Genomic DNA, 22511 nt, shown 5'->3' on the forward strand with positions numbered 1-22511 from the left:
GGTCTGCCATTCTTACTCCAAAATCGAAATCTGAGTTGCTGTGTTACATGCCCCAGATTTTGTTAGAGCCAAGGAGACATGCTTCCTTCTCTTGCAGCAAAGCTTTTGGAGTAAAAAATTCCATACAGCACTTTATCTGTGGCCTGGCCATTTCCTTTAGCTGATTATTATCTGATTATTATTGGTAGAACATGACTCCAGAGTTACTATAATATTGTAATTGTATTACTTATGTAGAAACATATGTATATGTAAAATTTAACAATGTAATAGCAGCAGAGAGTATGAGCTAGTCAGTTGCAATGTCTATATCTCAATTATTTATATTCTAGTACCTTGAAGAATACCAGCTCATAGTTGGAATTCAATAAATGCTTTCATTTAAGTGAATAAATAAATGATGGGATAAAAGAATGAATAACTTAGCACTAGACTTTTCATGTTAGTACGTGCCTGCTGCTAAGTCGCTTCAGTCGTGTCCGACTCTGTGCGACCCCATAGATGGCAGCCCACCAGGCTCCCCCATCCCTGGGATTCTCCAGGCAAGAACACTGAAGTGGGTTGCCATTTCCTTCTCCGATGCATGAAAGCAAAAAGCGAAAGTGAAGTCGCTCAGTCGTGTCTCACTCTTAGCGACCCCATGGACTGCAGCCTACCAAGCTGCTCCGTCCATGGGATTTTCCAGGCAAGAGTACTGGAGTGGGGTGCCATTGCCTTCTCTGAGTATGTGCCTAGTAACTTAAAGAACATTTCAATTTTCTTCCCAGCACTTGTTCCACCCTCCTCCATGGAACTAGCAGTAATGCATTAGGTACAAGGATTGAGGCTGCCATGGCTCTGGAGATCATTCCTGACTGGTTAGTCCCAGTGTTAGGTACCAAAAAGGACACACTATTTTAGGAACCACTTCCCTGGTGACTCAGATGGTAAAGAATTTGCCTACAATGCAGGAGACCTGGGTTCAATCCCTGAGTCAGGAAGATCCCCTGGAGAAGGGAATGGCGACCCACTCCCATATTCTTGCCTGGAGAATTCCATGGACAGAGGAGCCTGGTCAGCTATAGTCCATGGGTTGCAAAGAGTCAGACATGATTGACAACTAACACTTCCACTTTTGAAGAAAAAATGAAGAAAAACCCTGACCTAACTATATATGAGTTGTAAGATGTAATGTTAGCAATACTTCAGAGATGTTACAATATGAAAATATGCATCTTATAATAGATCCAGTATAATGAGTTGGTTCTATCAGAGTGAAGCTCAGGACTTTGATAGTTTGGGGAAGAGATGGTCCTCCTCTCAAGTAGAAATGAGGAAGCAAGTAGCTATGAGAGTCCCTGGCCTTCCACATCCTAGAACTCTTAAGTGGGGCAGGCCCCAGATGTGTTCAGCAATTTCAACAGCAATGTGAAATGCTGAAAAGGAACTGGGTTCTTGACCCTGTCCTATCTTGGGAGTTTTCAGTTATGTGGATTAATGTATCCCCTTTATCATTTAGGGCTGCCCTGGTGACTCAGACAGTAAAGAATCTCCCTGCAATGGGGAAACCCAGGTTTGATCCCTGGGTTGGAAAGATTCCTTGGAGAAGGGAATGGCTACCCACTCCAGTATTATTGCCTGGAGAATTCCATGGACAGAGGAGCTTGGTGGGCTATAGTCCATGGAGTTGCAAAGAGTCAAACGCAACTGAGCAACTAACACTTTATCATTTGAGCCAGTTCCAGGTGTATTTTTAAAATTTTGAAGCTAAAGCATCCTGAATATGACTTTTAATAAAGGATACTGAGCTCAAAGAAGACAGACTATACACTGAACAGCAGCTAGTATTGTAGGGGAAGAAATCCAAACCGTAATTCAGTATAGAAAGTGGATGAAAGAACCACAAGTAAGGAGAGTAAAGTGTCCCTTCTATGTTCTCTCTTGAGCTAGGTTCTCAGATCATATTTAGTTCCTGCTCTTGAGTTCACTTGGAGGACTTCTTATTAGAATTCCAGAGGAGTCTTCCATGGATGAGAAAATATAGTGTAATTGCCCAGTTTTTTTTTAAACATGTAATAATGAAGAGGCAGGATAGTTAGTCATATGCCTGAGTTCAAATCCTGCCTTTGTTGCTCACTCCTGGGACCTCAGGCACATTCTCTGCTCTCCCTCTCTTCTTTCTTCATCTGCCAGACAGGACTAAAAGAGTACCTTATCCTTTGTGTTGTTGAGAGAATTGGCTGAGATTGACTCACAGAAAGCACATATAGAATGCCTTACAGATGCTAACTATTGAGATTCAAAAAATTTTCAATTATATGCCATATCTAGAAGAGAGAGTAATCAGTTTGCCCTAGCCTTATGAGTATGTAAGATAAATTAGTTCATATTAAAGCTCAAGGATTTAGGTTGAGTAAAAAAAGGGAAAACTTTTCAGCCAGTAAAAGCTGCCAAACCTCAATAAACAAGTACGACTCTTTCCTGTCTCAATTCAGTCAAGTCTTATCTAGACTTAGCCCAGTGCAACATTCTGAAATGGAGGCTTGACTTTGCCTCCCTCTCACATGGCGTCATGTCCTTGGGGGTCTTTTATTCATTAAGCACCAGGATTCAGTAACTTTTTTCTTTAGGTTGCCCAGTAACCGCCACTTCAATGCCTCACTTTCTCTCTCCTTTCTCCTCCCCTTGTGGAAAGAAACAACCACTGTGTCTATTAATTCAGGCTCCCATCCATAGCTAGGAATACAGAAATCATTGTTACATTTGAAAACATTTGGTTTTGTTTACGTGTATTCTGTAAAATGTGGTGTTTCTAAGATGAGGGCTAAGATTTGAATCAGAGACTAGGGCCATCTAATGTTATGTCCTGCTGAAGGAGGAGGCTGGGTCTACATCCATCCCCTGATGTCGCTAGATCTAGGGCTTCCCTGCACAGATTGTAAGCCTTGATGTAGCTGTCACAAGGGGCCTGCTAGAAACACACCTCTCCCCCTTCACCTACTGAGCAAGAATTTGTGTTTTAACAAGGATCTGCAGCAGTTCTGAAAGTGAGAGAAGCAGTGCTCTCCAGAGCATATCTGAACAAAAGTGGAAAACTGCCTATAAAGCTCATCTTCTAACTAGAAGAAAGCCTGTGTGTGATTTTTTGCTGATAAGTTTTCATTCTCTGTCTTTTGTGTTATTCTCCTTTGTCATTAAGAGAGAAAGCTAACCACTTCATAAGAAAGAAACTGGACCAATAGAGATGTGCTTGTGATAAGGAATCCTATAGAACACTAGGGAACAAGCAGTAAAACTTGTTGTCTGCCAAAGAAAGCTCACAGGCTCTCAGGATGGTGGTTAAAGGAATTCTTCTCAACTCTTGAGAATTAGGATTCAGTCCAGCAATTGACAGTGATAGAAGGTTTCTTAGATGAAAGGGAGGTGGGCTTGACAGACCCGGCTACAGCTCAAAGGGGTGGGCATAGACATAAGTTCCAGAGGGGCTGAAAGCTGAGGGGCAGACTTGAACTAGAGATCTGGAATGGTTTAAAGTGGAACACAGGTCATCCAGGAGGTGAAGGATTTGCTGAGATAAAAGGTCAAAGTCAAGAGACGGAGAGTTGCAAGGGGTCTAGGAAAGAGCAAGCTTCCCTGGTGACTCAGACAGTAAAAAATCTGCCTGCAGTGTGGGAGACCTGGGTTCAATCCCTGAGTTGGGAAGATCCCCTGGAGGAGGGAATGGCTACCCACTCCAGTATTCTGGCCTGGAGAATTCCATGGATAGAGGAGCCTGGCAGGCTACAGTCCATGGGATTGCAAAGAGTCAGACACAGGACGGAACGACTTTCACTTTTTAGGAAAGTGAAAGGGTAAAGGTTAAAAGTCCAGAGTAGTCATCAGAAACCAGGAGATCCATGGGAGCTGAAAGGTGGGAAAAGTCATGCGGGAGGTCTGGGGGGCAGCCCTCTGAGCAGCTTTGCTAATGAGCATCTCTTTCTGAGCCAGCCACATGCCATTGTATGTGCAGGACATTGAGCCCTGTGTGTGGTTTGCCTGGAATCTAGGCTGTTATTAAGTGGGAGCTCCTGGCTGGAGTGAGCAGAGAGGGTCACAGAGAGAGGCTGCTGCTGACCGGGAGCTGTTGACTCAGGCTGACCCCTGCCATGGTGGTGGCGGTGGGGCAAGACTGGGCGGGAAAGATGAAGTCCACACGGTCAGAAAATCTAGAGCAGGAAAGATTAATGGAGGAGGTCTGGTTTCCCCACTGCACCAGGCTAAGGAGCAGAGCTCCTGAAGGGCTGCTGGGGGCCAGGAAAAGCACACAGGGTCATCAGCTCAGGTCAAGAAGGTAAGCGCAGTCAGGAGAATGAGACTGTTGGCTTAGGATGCTGAGATTTGACTGTTGGTTCTCTGCTTTATCAGAGTCTGATGAGGCACTGATGACCCTGAGCATTAATCACATCACAAAGGAGGGCAGAGGCCTGTGGAGAACAAGAGCAGATGCCTGGCATCTGTGAGGCCTGTGTCTCCGCCTAGTGCTTTCAGTTGTTTAAGCCTTCATCCAAAGAAAGTGACACCATTCTGAATATAGGACAAAGCATGCTCTCGAGAAAATTTGCAGGCATTGCAGTCAGACACATTGGGGCTTTGGAAAATTATCTTTGAGCTTTAGTTTCTGGTTCCATAAAATCGAGAAAAAATGCTACCTTCTTTGCAGACTTGTTGGGGAGGTTTAAAACATGTAGAAAATGTAACTCAGAAACACCAGGTATATAGCAGGGCCTTTATAAGATCCAAATAAATAACCATGGGGCAAGAAAGCAATCATACTGCTGCCTGAGCCTTCTGCCTACTGCTGCCTCATTATGGACATTTCCTTACTCCTTTAGCATTGTTCTCTGCATGCTAAGTCACTTCAGTCTGACTTCTGACTCTTCGCCACTCTATGCACTGTAGCCCGCCAGACTCCTCTGTCCATGGGATTTCCCAGGCAAGAACACTGAGTGGGTTGCCATGCCCTCCTCCAGGGGCTCTTACTAAACCAGAGATCGAACCCTCATATCCTGTGGCTCCTGCATTGCAGGCAGATTCTTTACTGCTGAGCCACCAGGGAAGCCTACCTTTTTGCATTGAAAGAAAGTGAAAGTGTAGTTGCTCAGTCATGTCCGACTCTTTGCAACCCCATGGACTGTAGCCCGCCAGGCTCCTTCTGTCCAGAGAATTCTCTAGGCAAGAATACTGGAATGAATTTCCATTTCCTTCTCCAGGGGATCTTCCCAACCTGGGGATGGAACCTGGGTCTCCCACATTGCAGGTAGATTCTTTACTGTCTGAGCCACAAGGGAAGCCCTTTTTTGCATTGAGGGATACTAAATTTGGGGGCATTCGCTGCACAGAGAAGATGGATTCTATTTCTTATGGGTAATGCATGAGGACAAATATAATTCCTAGTTAAAAATATAATTGATAGAAAGTTGAACTACCTAGAAGCCATGTACAGTACAGCCTTACTTTGCCTGTTTCCCTGTGGGTGAGCAGAGAGCCTGGAGGGAAATAAAGTCTTTGATGCAAGCTCTGAAAATTCATGTCTATAAAGTGCTGGCCAGTTTCTCAGCTGAAATTGAAGCATTTCTAGTTATGTGGTGAATTACATGAAGTTAGTGGGAGAAGGCAATGGCACCCCATTCCAGTACTTTTGCCTAGAAAATCCCATGGATGGAGGAGCCTGGTAGGCTGCAGTCCATGGGGTTGCGAAGAGTCGGACATGACTGAGCGACTTCACTTTCACTTTCACTTTTCACTTTCATGCATTGGAGAAGGAAATGGCAACCCACTCCAGTGTTCTTGCCTGGAGAATCCCAGGGACAGGGGAGCCTGGTGGGCTGCTGTCTATGGGGTTGCACAGAGTCGGACATGACTGAATCGACTTATCAGTAGCAGTGGGTATCAGTGAGTACCCTTCCCTCTCCATACATGCTGTTTGCATTTTATCAGGGTATTCCAGAGAGAAAGACCATCATTCACAGCAGTGGCTCTTACACTGGGAATTGTTGAGGCTGTGGCAGAGCCATAGGGACAGGGAGACTTTATGTATTCCTCTCTGTGGCACTCCTGAATGTTCCCTCTTTGGGTGAGTGTCTCTTCTGCCAAGTTAATCCTAAACTTCCCTGATGTTGAGGTGGGGAGTAGGTTGTTTTCAGGCCTGAGATGTTAGGTCTTGCAACAGAGGTATCTGAATAATCTGTAGCTTATCACACAAAAAATTTAAAGACAAATTCTTCATGAAGAACTAAGGGACAATAGAGGAGGGCCTACTGGCCTTTTTATAGTGAATACCGTGAAAGATAAAGGTGCTTTCTCTAAAAGCTATTTTTTTCTTTAAAAAAAAAAAAAAAAGTCATGCAGTCTTGATCTGGTACTGTCTTTTTTTTTTTTTTCCCCTTTAAGAAATATCTAAAACGCAACACTCTTGACTACACATCCTTTTTCCGGTAAGCTGTGACCTTGATCAGTAAACTGATTTTTATTTAAATGGAAAGGGAAATCTACTTTCTGGCCAAGGCATCAATCTGGTTAACCCTTTAAATGTGTTAATTGGAAGACATAGCTTTAAATGTTAGATCAATTTACCAAATATAATGTGATTCCTCAGATCACAATACTTCTGTTGTGTATCAAACAAGCCCATCACTATTCAAGTTGTTGCCTAAAGAGAATTACCAATGACTAGCCAATTTAAGAGATTAACCTGGCTCAAAAAGACCCTGAAGGGCTGTGATTCAGCATCTTTATTAGACCCTGTTTATTTCCTCCTTATTTGCCATGACTCATCAGCTTTAATGGGACCAGTTCTGTGATCATTTTCACTTTATTTTGTCCTTTGTTTTGGACTGCATCAGATTTTTATTTTAACTTTCCACTGCACAGGATCATATTTATCACAGAGGTTTTTTTCTTGTCAAACAAACCAACAAACAAAACAGGATAAATCCTGGTACCTGGATTGTACCTGGAAACAGTAGCAAATTGTACTTGACTATGAAGCAAATAGTGTTTTTTTCTCATGTATAACGAATAAAAAAATGTCGAGAAGGCATTTAGGTCGATAAATTTTGCTGCTGCTGCTGCTTATTAAAAGGTAACTGGAACTATAGAAAACAAGCTCTGAGAAAATGGCTGCATTTGTGTAAATTTGCTTTTTGGAGTATTCTGGTATGGTCCTGCAATCTCAGAAATGGCACCTGTGGACACAACAGACTCAAGGACATCTGTCAGCCCACGTAGTTTTGTTCTCTGGGGCTCTGATGGATACTCAGAACAATCTGATGTCATTGGGGCTTCTCATTGGTTTTATTCCTGGAAAACATCTCCAAGGCTGATGTCCTTCTCTGTGATTCAAAAGGGTAGAATGTGTTAAATGGTGTTAAGTGGAGAAGTAAGAAGAGAGCTCTACCCATGAATATTGCAGCATAGCTACTTGAGCAAGATTGCGCTATCCAGAGCATTGTACATGCATTGGAGAAGGAAATGGCAACCCACTGCAGTGTTCTTGCCTGGAGAATCCCAGGGACGGGGGAGCCTGGTGGGCTGCCGTCTATGGGGTCGCACAGAGTCGGACACGACTGAAGGGACTTAGCATAGCATAGCATAGAACATTGTACCTCTTTAAAAAAAAAGAAGAAACAAAGTACATTTGGAATTGAAAACCGATTCAAAGAATATATGCTATCCATCTTAGAGAGGAAGAAAAAGAAATCTTTTTGGTAATTACTTCAGGAGACATCTAAACTGAATCACTGAAGTAATGAAATGGTTATTATGAGCAACATAAGTCAGGGCTGCTAGAAAAAATGGAATCTTAATGAGTAGAGTGTGTTTGTAGAGAATAAATCACACCCCACAAATACAAAAATTTGTTTGGAAACGATTAGAAAACTCGGGGACAAAAAGGAATAGCTCTATGATGGAAAAAAATTGTTTCCAGCTTTACTGAGATGCAGCTGACAAAAACTGTATATATAAAGTATGCAACATCATATTTTGATATGCACTGTAAAATTATCACCACAGTCAAGCTAGTTAATACACCCATTGCCTCACATAGTTAGCATTTTGTGTGTGCATGGTGAGAATGTTTAAACTTTACTCTTAGTAAATTTTAAGTACTATACAGTACCATAACTGTCATCAGCCTGCTGTGCTTTCGATCTCCAGAATGTATTTATGCTGCCTAGCTGAAACTTTATACCCTTTGACTAAATTTCCCCATTTCCCCAACCTCCCAGCCCCTGGTAATACCATCCTATGCTCTGTCTGCTTTTATGAATTCAACTTTTTTATATTCCCACATAGAAATGAACTCATGCAGGATTTGTCTTACTGTGTCTGGCTTATTTCATTTAGCATAATGTCTTCTCTGTTCATCTATTGTCACATGGCAGAATTTCCTTCTTTTTTAAGGCTGAATGATATTCCATTTTATTTACAGTTCACCCTTGAACAGTGTAGGGATCGGGGTGTTGACCCCTGCACAGTTGAAAATAAACATGTAACTTTTGACTCCCCCTAAATTTAACTACTAACATCCTATCATTGAGCCTTACCAATAATGTAAACAGTCAATTGACACCTATTTTGTATGTTATATATGTTATGTATTGTATTCTTAGAATAAAGTAAGCTGGAAAAAAGAAAATGTTATTAAGAAAATCATAAGCATGACTTCCCTGCTGCTCCTGCAGTTAGACTCCACACTGTTACTGCAGCGGGCACCAGTTCAATCTCTGGTCAGGGAACTAAGATCTCACATGCTGAGTGGCAAAAAAAGAAAGAAAGAAAGGATATCATAAGGAAGAGAAAATACATTTTCAGTATTCTACTGTATGTATTGATACAGTGAGTTGACATCTGTTTACAAAATTGTCAATACCTACATCAGAATTGTCTTATGTTCTACAAAATACTGTAGATGTTATGTGTATTATTAACACTAGATGTCAAAATGAAAAGATAATGTGAAAATTCATATTTTTTTGCAGAGGTAGTGGTTGATAATGAATAAGCAGCAATATGATTGCTTTATGGTTGCCTTGTGCAAGGACTGATATTGAAGCTGAAACTCCAATACTTTGGCCACCTGATGTAAAGAGCTGACTCATTTAAAAAGACCCTGATGCTGGGAAAGATTGATGGCAGGAGGAGAAGGGGACGACAGAGGATGAAATGGTTGGATGGCATCAGCGACTCAATGGACATGGGTTTGGGTAAACTCTGGAAGTTGGTGATGGACAGGGAGGCCTGGTGTGCTGTGGTTCATGTGGTCACAGAATCGGACATGACTGAGCAACTGAACTGAACCGTGCAATCGATATGATTGCTTTGATACGGTAGCACTATACACTAATGAATGAATACTTATAACATTTTTGTGTCATACACTATAAATCATATTTATAACTTAGTATTGAAAACGCTATTATATTTACAAAACACTTCTGATGATAGGCTGATACATGAGAAAGACAGACAGACAGATATACTATACAATACTGTAATTCTTTGAAAGCAAAGTTGCAAAACAGCAAGAAAACTAACATTTAATTTTATATTCAATATCACCTTATATCTATATAAGGATAAGTGATCCTCTTCAATACAAGTCTTGCACATGATGGTTTTTACATGTATTTTTTGTGTATTTATTGAAAAAAAATCAGCATATAAGTAGATCCATGCAACTTCAAACTCATGTTGTTAAAGGAACAACTCTGTGTGTGTGTGTGTATATCACATTTTCTTTATCCATTCAGCTGTCGACTAGCACTTAGGTTGTTTCCATATCTTGGCATCTTCAAGATCTTAATTCACATTATGGTCAGTGCTTTTTCTTGAAACTTAGTATATGTAGAACTGCTGTATTTTCTCCTCTCCGTAACATACACTGCCAACACCTCACCCTAGAATAGGTCCCTCTTTATTCTCAGAGTACCTTATTTTTTGTAGCATTAAGCACCTCTATAATTCTTACTAATTTTGAAAATGAATTATGGTGAAATATGCCCGTACCAGGAGGGTGGGAATCACTGTGGGGTTTAGAGAGTCATTTCCTAGGCAGGTTGATAAGAAGTTTAGGGGTCCCCAACAAGAGAGGGGTCTGGAATTCTCAAGGAGGAATAAAGACAAACTTTTTTCCCTCTACATTCCTTAGGATCATTTAACAATAATGTATCCTGCCTGAGGACAGTCTCTGGATTTGGCTAATCCTGTTATCTTAAAATGTAAATTATGGGAGTTCAGTTCAGTTCAGTCACTCAGTCCTGGGCTACTCTTTGTGACCCCATGAATCGCAGCACGCCAGGCCTCCCTGTCCATCACCAACTCCCGGAGTTCACTCACACTCACGTCCATCGAGTCAATGGTGCCATCCAGCCATCTCATCCTCTGTCGTCCCCTTCTCCTCCTGCCCCCAATCCCTCCCAGCATCAGAGTCTTTTCCAATGAGTCAACTCTTCACATGAGGTGGCCAAAGTACTGGAGTTTCAGCTTCAGCATCAGTCCTTCCAATGAACACCCAGGGCTGATCTTCTTCAGAATGGACTGGTTGGATTTCCTTGCAGTCCAAGGGACTCTCAAGAGTCTCCTCCAACACCACAGTTCAAAAGCATCAATTCTTCGGCACTCAGCTTTCTTCACAGTCCAACTCTCACATCCATATGTGACCACTGGAAAAACCATAGCCTTGACTAGACAGACCTTTGTTGGCAAAGTAATGTCTCTGCTTTTGAATATGCTATCTAGGTTGGTCATAACTTTCCTTCCAGGGAGTAAGCATCTTTTAATTTCATGGCTGCAATCACCATCTGCAGTGATTTTGGAGCCCAGAAAAATAAAGTCTTGACACTGTTTCCAGTGTTTCCCCATCTATTTGCCATGAAGTGATGGGACCAGATGCCATGATCTTCGTTTTCTGAATGTTGAGCTTTAAGCCAACTTTTTCACTCTCCTCTTTCACTTTCATCAGGAGTCTTTTTAGTTTCTCTTCACTTTCTGCCATAAGAGTAGTGTCATCTGCATATCTGAGGTTATTGATATTTCTGCCGGCAATCTTGATTCCAGCTTGTGCTTCTTCCAGCCCAGCGTTTCTCATGATGTACTCTGCATATAAGTTAAATAAGCAGGGTGACAATATACAACCTTGATGTACTCCTTTTCCTATTTGGAACCAGTCTGTTGTGCCATGTCCAGTTCTAACTGTTGCTTCCTGACCTGCATATAGGTTTCTCAAGAGGCAGGTCAGGTGGTCTGGTATTCCCATCTCCTTCAGAATTTTCCACAGTTTTTTGTGATCCACACAGTCAAAGGCTTTGGCATAGTCAGTAAAGCAGAAATAGATGTTATTATTTTTAAATTATGGGAGTAGGTCTGGTTTTACAAGGATTATATAATAATGTATCCTGCATGAGGACAGTCTCTGGATTAAACCTTCTGGCTAATTCTGTTATCTTAAAATGTAAATTATGGGAGTAGGTCCGGTGAGGTCTTTACAACCTCCAGACATTCTTTGGATTCATTGGAGAGTATATAACTCCATTGTTAACACTAGCAAGCCAGTACTCTTTCTGCCCTCTTCTGATGTCTATGTCAGAAGCTTTCTTTATCTCCTTTATACTTTAATAAAACTTTATTACACAAAAGTTCTGAGCAATCAAGCCTAGTCTCTGTCCCCGGATTGAATTCTTCTCCTCAGGAGGCCAAGGATCCCAGGGTCTTTGCATGGTTCAACAACAACCTTTCAGGGTCACGTTAGGGTCTTTGTGTCACAGAAAGAAAGAAAGTGAAAGTGAAGTCTCTCAGTGGTGCCTGACTCTTTGTAACCCCATGGATAGTAGCCTGCACCAAGCTCCTCCTCCATGGGATTTTCAAGGCAAGAATACTGGAGTGGGTTGCCATTTACTTCTCCAGGGAATCTTCCCAACCCAGGGATCAAACCCAGGTCTCTCACATTGTAGACAGACGCTTTACTGTCTGAGCCACCAGGGAAGTCCTTGTGTCACAGAATGTAATCCTTAACAGCATTTCCAAAGCAATACACTATTGTAAAGTTAAAAAATAAAAATAAAAAAAAAATAAAAAACAAAATAAGGTCCAATGTTTCAAGCATAAACACAAAGTATGATTACATCAAGTAATTATCATATAAAACAAGCCTTTTTATTGTTAACCTGTGTGGATCCCATGTCTTTGAATCTATTTTATCTTTTTGTTGAAACATAAATGATAAGATGCCTCAATAAAAGGCCAGGTAGGTGCATACTGCAGCAGAATTCCTAACTTTGTCCCTCTCTTCCAACCACAGACAGGGACTTAAATTTAGACACTAATTGCAGTTGAATAGATATCAGAGTCAAGCTTACAGATAGTGACTGCTTCTAAAACATCCATCCTTCTTACATCCTCTTCAATCTGAAATACTTCTGTGCTTTGAACAGTAGGAAAAATTATTTCCTTTACATTTTAGTCATTTACCCTTTATTCACCTGAGAACATTTTCAAATTTGCTACTCTAAACAGAGAAGGAGGCAACCATACCTTTGACACCAATAAGGCGTGCATCTCAACTGAGATACATTATATTAATACTTAGAGTTGATTTGGGGTTTGCTTGCCCAGATTACAAAGGGTGACAATTGAAATCATTGAAGCTTTCTTACAAGTGCACTCACATCCAGATCACAGGGAACCATTTTATTTTTATATCTAGACTACTATCCAATGATTTAGAAGATAGATCTGCTCTAATTTTATTCAGTGTGTTCTTTTTGAGTGCTATAATAGGCTTTTGTTTGCACGCAGGCACCTAATTAAGAGAGGGAAAAAAAATCCGTTGTTAAAATCAGCTGGGAATAATCAGAATGATCATTCTGAGGCTTATAAATATTACATGAGCAATATGGGTGCATCTGTAATATATAACTGTTTTCCAGTTCCACTTAAAACTTTTTGTTCTAAAAGTCTCCAAGCCCAGGAGAAGATTGCTGCTTTAAATTCTTACTCATAAGAAGAGCTCCCAAGATTTCTATTTGCAGATATTTGGTTTATTTATATACTTTCAAGGATTATTACAAAAACCAACATGTTATTGCTGTTGCCACGTGTTTAGTCTCTCAGGACAGGGATCTAGTGTGGCTTACCCAGAGTCCCAAGGAGATGCCTGCATTTGGTGGGATATTTCACCACCACCTGTGTTTTGAACCTTAATATTTTGATTGTCCTCTGTTGAGTTTCACTGCCTTTAGAGAATTTGGAACAATGTGATAGAATTACATAAATCTTCAAAAAGAATTAAGTGAGGTCAGAGCTCTCATTCAAAAATTTTAGCTGGAATTCCTAAAAAGAGATGCAGAGAAAATAAATTCATGGTGAAGAGATTTACTTCAAGAGGGAGAAAGGTTCTAGCCTCACTTGAGCTCTCTCTCTTTTTCGTTACCCCGCCCCCACTTGAATTCTGTTTATTGCTCACTGTTTGTCCTAACCCTCTAGCATGCCGCCTCCTTTTGCCCTGGGGAGGCCCTTCAGCATTATTGCCTCTCAGGGGGTAGAGGCTGAGGAAAAGAACTTTAAGCGCCCCCTGGAGGTTCAAATGTATAACCAACAGATACCAGGTTCCAAAATAGTCCTTGTTTTTTGCAAATGTTGCAATTCATCCATTTAAAAGATAGGAATTTATTCCAACAAGACTTTAATTGTTTTAGTTTACCAAGAATACGTTAATCAAGAAGAATGAAGTTATTTCTTTGTCTTCTCTTTCCAAAAAATTGGATTTTTCAAGTAATAGATAAACAGGGTACCTCCAGTAGCTGTATCCCTATCCTAGGCAGCATGGTGATTAAGCAAATGGAGATGTGGGTACCATCTCTTTCCTATAGGTTGTAACCAAATCAGGGGCTGTGTCCAGGAGTTCTAATTACGTGTCTAGACTGGGATTTCTCAGCTTTAGTACTACTGACTTTCGGGGCTGGATAACTGGGGGCTGTCCCATGCATTATAGGGTGTTTAGCAGCATCCCTGGTCTCCACCTACTATATGTCAGCTATATTCCCTCTCCTGCCACCTCTAAGTTGTGATAACCGAAAATATCTTCATACATTGACAGATCCCTCACCCTGGGGGAGGGAGACAAAATTGCTCCCAGTTGAGTCCTACTGAACTCAGGAAACCATCAGGAATGGGGATGGGGAGTACTACCCTAAAAAAACTCTTGAGCAAAAATAGCATTCACTTAAAAATCAACATATTCTATAGACCAGTATGTCTAACTTGAGCCAGAAACATGTATTGTACAAGTCAGGGATCTAATATTAGCATTTTTGCAAAAACAAAGCTCTGCCTCTTCATATGTTCTTAAAAGTTATTTTTTCATTCCATCTGTTTTTGTGATGCAGTAATTTCAAAAGCCACAGTGAGTCTGAAGGAATATAGTTGTTTGCCCTTTAATATCTTTTCAAATAGGTATTTGTAAACAAGTCTGAAGGCAAGGAATGTGATAATGTATTGAGTCCTCGTTTGAGAATATTTTCATGTGTAAATTTTTCTTCAATGAGATAAGAACAAAAGCTCTTGACTGGAGTCCAGTTCTGCTAATTATTTTGTGATGAGCAGGTTTCCTGTGTTGTTTTTTGTTTTCTAAAGAGTAATATATGTACTAACAGCAACTGCACAGGGATAAAAACCACAATCTGAGGCACTGAATTTTAAGATGACTGGTATTTGCAAGTAAAGCCTGTCTTCACATAGACCAGCGCTTCTTGGCTGGATGATTTCGTCCCCCAGGAGACATTTGACGATATCTGGGGATTTTTGATTTTCAGAACTGAGTAAAGGGATGCTATTGGCCACAAATGCTGCGAAACATCCGACGGTGCACAGCAGTCTTCTGTGACAAAGAGTTCTTCATCTCCAAATATCAGCGGTGCCAGGGTTGGAAGAGCCTGGGATATACATACGGGAGAGTTTCATCACATAAGGGGGCTTGAGGGTCAGAGGAAGGTTATTTTTCACCCCAGTTCCTTCCCTACTATTTGTGGAGCTCATTTCTTTGAATCTAGCATTGACTTTTTATTCTCTTTTAAAGGTTGATAGTCTTCGGAGATGTAAGGTGTTGAGTTACTAAATACAGTGAGAAGCCACAGATGGTTTGCTCTTATGCTGAGAAGATAGCAGGATAGAGCAAGTTTAACAATACTGTTTGAATAGCACGTTTGAGAGTGGGAGAGGTCTTTCAGATGAGGGAGAAGCTGCCAGGAGAAGCTGCCAAAAGGGGCTGTGGAGTCTGTAAGACTCAACTCTGTTGCTTTGTTTCCTTGTCTTCAGGAGCATTTTTAAATTCACAGAGATACAAATGGCAAACTGTGTTCAGTGTGTGTGTGTGTTTAGATTAAATCTAAAAGATAATTCCTATAAAATGAGATTTCTATGCTTGCTACTTCTCCAGAGAATGAGTGATAATGGGCAATATTCATCCCGATAAGTCAAGCAACCTAAAGTTTACATTTAGGTCATAGACTTCTGCTGCTGCTGCTGCTGCTGCTAAGTCACTTCAGTCGTGTCTGACTCTGTGGGACCCCATAGACAGCAGCCCACCAGGCTCTGCCATCCCTGGGATTCTGCAGACAAGAACACTGGAGTGGGTTGCCATTTCCTCCTCCAATGCATGAAAGTGAAAAGTGAAAGTGACGTCGCTCAGTCATGCCTGACTCTTAGCGACCCCATGGAGTTCTAGAAGACATCAATTCTGTAGGAAGCTCTATGCTTAGTCCTTCATTCCAGTTTTCTGTCTGTGTTCTTTCTTTTCATTCTTGCATTTTTAATGCCATATGTCTGCTCTGAAGTCAGCCCAGAATAATTTGAAATCCTGGTATCACTTTTAAAAAATCCTTTTTTCCCAGTCCCTTTTCCACTTAACACTCCAAAATACTTGCAACAGCTCTCCCTTTTCTCTCAGAACAGCTTGAACATGTGGTCTTTGGACCTTTTCTTCCCCCCAAGATTATGTATTTTGTCTTTGTTCTGAAATGTTTCTCACTGCTAAATTATAGTTCTTTACAAAGAAGGTTGGGTTTAATTAAGAGTTTAGAAGAGTCTTTCAAAAGTAACTGAAGATCAAAGATGATCATCAAGAATGTCACACTATAGTGTGGTACTCTGAAGCACCACTTCTGCTCAAATTTGGGTTTTCTGACATCTGTTTCTTTGCAGTGGCATACTGTAACACATTTTTTTTAAGTCACAGATCAGACTGGAAGAGGTCCCAGAGAAATTTAATTTTGTCATCCCAATCTTTCCCACTCTTGTCTGGGTCCTGCTATCTTTATTTTCTTAAGTTTCCCATTTTAGTTGCCAGGGAGCTGTAAATAGAGTTGTCTTAAACATTTCAGGTTTCTTTCCCCACCAAATAGTCTACTTTTCTTGGAAAATGCTCCTTCAAATGGAAAGATTGAGAATTGAAGACAATGAATTCTTGTATGCTCTTTCAGCAGTTAGATCTTTAAAAATGCAGTTATTTAAAGTATTAAGAGAAACTTAGTGCTCACTTTGGAGGCACATATACTAAAATTGGAACAATACAGAGAAGATTAGCATGGCCCCTGCCCAAGGATGACACACAAATTCATGAAGTGTTCTGTATATTTTATATAACTCTTAGAGGAAAACATAAGCAGAACTCTCAGTGACACAAATCAAAGCAAAATCCTCTATGACCCACCTCCTAGAGTAATGGAAATAAAAACAAAAGTAAACAAGTGGGACCTGATTAAACATAAAAGATTTTGCACAGCAAAGGAAACTATAAGCAAGGTGAAAAGACAACCCCAAGAATGGGAGAAAATAATAGCAAAGGAAACAACTGACAAAGGATTAATTTCCAAAATATACAAGCAGCTTATTAAATTGAATACCAGAAAAACAAACAACCCAATCAGAAAATGGGAAAAAGACCCAAACAGACGTTTTTCTCCAAAGAAGACACACAGATGGCTAACAAATACATGAGAAGATGCTCAACGTTGCTCATTATTAGAGAAATGCAAATCAAAGCTACAATGAGATATCACCTCACATCAGTCAGAATGGCCCTCATCAAAAAGTCTACAAACCATAAATGCTGGAGATGGTGTGGAGAAAAGGGAACACTCTTGTACTGTTGGTGGGAATGTAAATTGATACAGCCACTATGGAAGACGGTATGGAGATTCCTTAAAAAACTTGGAATAAAACCACCATATAACCCAGCAATCCTACTCCTAGGCATACCCTAGGCATTTCCTAGGGTATACCCTGAGGAAACCAAAATTGAAAGAGGCACATTGTTCACTGCAGCACTATTTACAATAGCTAGAACATGGAAGCAACCTAGATGTCCATCAACAGATGAATGGATAAAGAAGCTGTGGTACATATACACAATGGAATATTACTCAGCCATAAAAAGGAGCACATTTGAGTCAGTTCTAATGAGGTGGATGAGCCTAGAACCTATTATACAGAGTGAAGTGAGTCAGAAAGAGAAAGATAAATTCTGTATTCTAATGCATATATATGGAATCTAGAAAAATGGTACTGAAAAATTTTTTTACAGGTCAACAATGGAGAAACAGACATAGAGAACAGACATATGGACATGGGGAGAGGGGAGGAGAGGGTGCAATGTATGGAAAGAGTAACATGGAAATTTTTACATTACCATATGTAAAATAGATAGCCAACGGGAATTTGCTGTATGGCTCAGGAACTCAAATGGGGGCTGTGTATCAAGCAAGAGAGGTGGGATGGGGCAGGAGATGGGAGGGAGTTTCAAAAGGGAGAGGATATATGTATACCTATGGCTTATTCATGTTGAAGTTTGACAGAAAACAGCAAAATTCTGTAAAGCAATTATCCTTCAATAAAAAAAATAAAAAGAGAGAAACTTAGTACTTTATTAAAATCTCACTGTGTCACCACAAATTAATGTAGTTATCCTTCTTGGTCATTAGAAGGCTTTTACCCAATGGTGATGTTATCTCCTTTTTTGATTTGGCATCTGTCATAGCCAGGGACCTTCATGGTCTTGGACTAATAAATATGTAGGTAAAATTTTTGACTTATGTGGTTAAATATCCACTCTTATAATTAGTATCAAATTGCATCTGAAATGTCCAACACTGCAACTCTTAATGTTTGCTAAAATGTGGTTGGCAACTATTTACAATAGCCAGTACATAGAAGTAACCTAAATGTCCATAAACAGAGAAATGAATAAAGAAGATGTAGTACATATATACAGTGAAATATTACTCAGCCATAGAAAGGAACAAAATAATGCCATTTGCAGCAACATGGATGGACCTAGAGATTGTCATATCAAGTGAAATTAAGTCAGAGAAAGACAAATATCATATGATATCACTCATATGTGGAGTCTAAAAAAGGGTATAAATGAAGTGAGTTAACAAAACAGAAGCAGAATCACAGATGTAGAAAACAGACTTTTGGTTACCAGGGGATAAGGCAGGGAGGGATGAATTGGGAGATTGGGATTGACATATGTACACTACTATAAATAAAATAGATAACTGATAAGAACAAGGAACTCTACTCAATATGCTGTAATGGCCCATATGGGAAAATAATCTTAAAAAAAGAGTAGATATGTGTATATGTATAACTGATTTATTTTTCTATATACCTGAAACTAACACAATACTGTAAATCAACTGTACTTCAATGAAAAGTTTTTTTTTTTTTTTTTTTTAATGTGGCTGACATACTGAAGGCTGGAAGTGGTCCTCAGTTAAATTTCATCTTTGGTAAATGCATCAAGACTATTTTTCAGAATCTTTTGGCAATTTTACTTTAAACTTCTGTTACTGAGTTCTAGTTCATAATCAATAACAGGACTTTAAATTTTACCCCAAATGTGCCAGGTATAAAGATGCAGTTATTTAGGTACTGAATCTCCATTTACAAAAAGAAAAAAAAAAGCAGAGTGTATACCTAGAAAATACAATTCCATTAATTAGTTCATTGATTCTGTAATGTGATACACTGACTCTTTGATAAATGAGGGAAGTTGCTACATCTTTGTCAGATGAAGGGTGGGAGACGGGAGACTTGTTTGGTAGACTGGAAGACTATGAATAGTGTGCTTTGGCAGAAGATTCCCTCCCAGATGAACTTTTGGCTTCTCCTCACTGCCTTTGTGAGAAAACAAGTAGGGATTGACAATCATGTTCCCAAAGTGGTGGCAATTAGGTTAGGAAAATTCTCTGGGTAAGACATGACTGTGACTTCAGCAAGTGCGTCTGTCATGCTCCTCTTTCATCCTTTTAGTCTGGCAATAGGTATAAACAGTTAAAATATATACAACAAATGACACAAGATTCCTTCAGAGGGAAACAGTGATGCTTCCTTTTGTATATATTTGTTGTTGCTGTAAATTGTAAAGCTTTTGAGGCCATAGGTGATGGCTTGTTTATCTTTTTTCAGCCATCACATATCATAATGCCTGGTACATGAGGTGGGGCTTAATCAATGTGTATTGATCAAGTGAAAACTTATTTTAGGGTATCAAACAAATTTCCATTGCCTATTGTGTCCAGCCATTCCACAAAGAGTTTGGCAGGGGGACAAGAAAATGTAGTAAAATTTTATGTAGTTCTGGCTTTCTAGGAGATTTCAAGGTACTTGGGAAAGTAAGATACACATATATATATAAAGTCACTGCTTGACAAAGGCTCCTGGAATGTAGACTAAAAATGTTATAGAAACGTATAGTCCTTGAAACTCTTAAGAAGTCTGGGAAGGGTGATTACTACATGGAAGAAAGGTGGCATAAAATGAAGCTTTGTAGATGAGTTGAAAAGAAATAGTGAATATTCTAAATGAGGCTGAGGGGGAGAAGTTCTGCCTGAACAAAGATATGGCATAAAAGATTACTTTGGGCTACAAACAGTGAAGGGATATAAACTACTTGGTAGTGTTTGGAAACATCTGCATTTGAAGCTGTAAGGCTATGTAATGGGAAGTCTTGCAGATTTTGACATGAGATATGATATGAAGGTGGTGTTTAAGAAAAGTAGTCTAGCCTAGGCTTCAGGATGCATGGGAACCGAGCAAAACCAGACTCAGAAATATTGATTCGGATGCTGTTCCAGTAATACAATTCTAACGAGGGACTATAAGAATATCACCTTGATATTTTGGATTTGGAAGGAGTAGAAGGTTAAATACAAGGTAAAATTTGTCTTATTTCCCAACATGCATGTGTTATCTACTGCTGCAGTAATGCTGTGTAACATTCGCAAATTTAGTGGTCTGTGAGTTGCACTGTGAAGAAAGCTGAGCGCAGAAGAATTGATGCTTTTGAACTGTGGTGTTGGAGAAGACTCTTGAGAGTCCCTTGGACTGCAAGGAGATCCAACCAGTCCATTCTGAAGGAGATCAGCCCTGGGATTTCTTTGGAGAGAATGATGCTGAAGCTGAAACGCCAGTACTTTGGCCACCTCATGCGAAGAGTTGACTCACTGGAAAAGTCTCTGATGCTGGGAGGGACTGGGGGCAAGAGGAGAAGGGGACGACAGAGGATGAGATGGCTGGATGGCATCACTGACTCGATGGACGTGAGTCTCAGTGAACTCTGGGAGTTGGTGATGGACAGGCAGGCCTGGCATGCTGCGATTCATGGGGTTGCAAAGAGTCGGACACGACTGAGTGACTGAACTGAACTGAACTAAAAGCATTTGGGGCTTCCGAGGTGGCTCAGTTGGAAAGGGTCCGCCTGCCAAGCAAGAGATGCAGGTTCGATCCCTGGGTCGAGAAGATCTCCTGGAGAAGGAAATGGCATCCCACTCCAGTATTCTTGTCTGGGAAATCCCATGGACAGAGGAGTCTGGTGGGCTATAGTCTATGGGGTCACAAAGAGTCAGACACAGCAACTACACCACCAACAACTAAAAAACATTTCTTTTTCTTGCTCGTAAGTCTTTCGATTCGCTAATGTGACTCTTTTTCAGGCTGCAACTTGGTGGGGCTTGGTTCCATGTTTCAGAGTCCACGGACCAGGCTTTGAATTCCAGGCTTCACGTCTACAATGTGGGTCTCATGGCCCAGGCTGAAGGGACAGAGGCTTCCTAGAGTATGCTCTTCACATGGCCATCAAAGGGCAAAGTGTACTTCAAGCTTCTGTTAGAGTTGTATCCCTTTGTTGAAAGTAAGATACACGACAAAAACCAAGTCAATGGGGCAGGGACGTATATACTACAAGTAGAAGGGAGGTTCAGCAAATATTTTCTGAGCAATAATCCAAACTTTCAAAACTGGTATAATTTGTTTAAATGGATCTGGACAAGTCATTCGAGTGATTCCCTACTGGTGTAAAGGTCAAACTTATTAGTAGAGTTCTTCATGGTCTGCTCATGTTTCTGTCCTTGTTCTGCTAGGTTCCTACATCTGTCTCGCCTTCTAATTCCACTGTTCGTGTGTGCTAAGTCACTTCAGTCATGTCTGACTCTTTGCAACCCCATGGACCGTAGCCCGCCAGGCTCCTCTGTCCATGGAATTCTCCAGGCAAGAATACTGGAATGGGTTGCCATTTCCTCCTCCAGGGGATCTCTCCGACCCAGGGGTTGAACCCGCATCTCTTATATCTACCTGCATTGACAGGCGGGTTCTTAACCACTAGTGTGACCTGGGAAGCCCATGATTCCACTGACTTATTTGCAATTCACCATGAAATTTTATGCTTCCTTTTCATACCTGTTCCTTTCTGTCAGGAATGCCCTCCTCTCCTTTCAGTCCTTTGAGTCTTGACCTAAGTGCTGTCTTCTCTCAAAGGATCTTCTGACCTTGAAAGGCTGTGATGGATGCTGCTGATCTTCATTCCCTGATACTTCATGCATAATTTTGCCGCAAAAATTATGACACATTTTAATGCTGTGCTCTAGAGGCTGGCCATGTGGCTTATCCATCTAGATCCCCCTTGCACATGTTGACTGAATGAGGCTATGATAATGGTGGGATCTTTAGAAGGAATTGGAAACTAGGGAAGCAGAACCACACATTTTCTTTGTTTGTATTGCTGTTTTTGTATGGGTGAATGAACGATAAGAAAGTGAAGAGTTTTCCCTTTGGGCCTTTTCAGATTTGAGGTGAGAGCAAGACATAGCTCAGAGTCTGGGGCTGAAACAAAGATGAGAGGTCTGGGATGGCAAGTCCAATTTGGTGACCATGTGTATTAACCTTGTACTGAAATCTTGACTATGATAATATAGTCTTTTCTGCCTAAGTGTCATCCAAAATCCTGTTTTTTAAAGTTCTGCCATAAAAGGGCACCTTTAAAATTTAAAGCCTTTTTGTGGTAAATCCATACATTGTATCTATATCATAGGAAATGTGATTGCTCATGCTCAGAGGAGAAATGATTGTTTTGTCAGCTTGACATATCCTACCTCCAAAACTTTCATTTCTTAGGATTCATGAAAAGTTATCCAGACTTTGAATGCTGCTTTAGGAAA

At 40.6% G+C, this 22511-nt stretch overlaps 1 non-coding gene across 1 annotated transcript; it reads left to right on the forward strand.

The window, feature by feature from the left end:
• Window positions 1-16542: 16542 nt before the first annotated feature.
• LOC147339757 (U6 spliceosomal RNA) lies at window positions 16543-16649 on the forward strand. The gene has a single exon (XR_015160017.1). It is a non-coding gene; the product is annotated as a U6 spliceosomal RNA (small nuclear RNA).
• The last annotated feature ends 5862 nt before the right edge of the window (window positions 16650-22511 follow it).

This window comes from Bos grunniens, chromosome X (genome assembly GCF_055505025.1).
Source record: "Bos grunniens cultivar Pamir isolate PY7600 chromosome X, Bosgru_T2T1.0, whole genome shotgun sequence".
Lineage (NCBI taxonomy): Eukaryota > Metazoa > Chordata > Mammalia > Artiodactyla > Bovidae > Bos > Bos grunniens.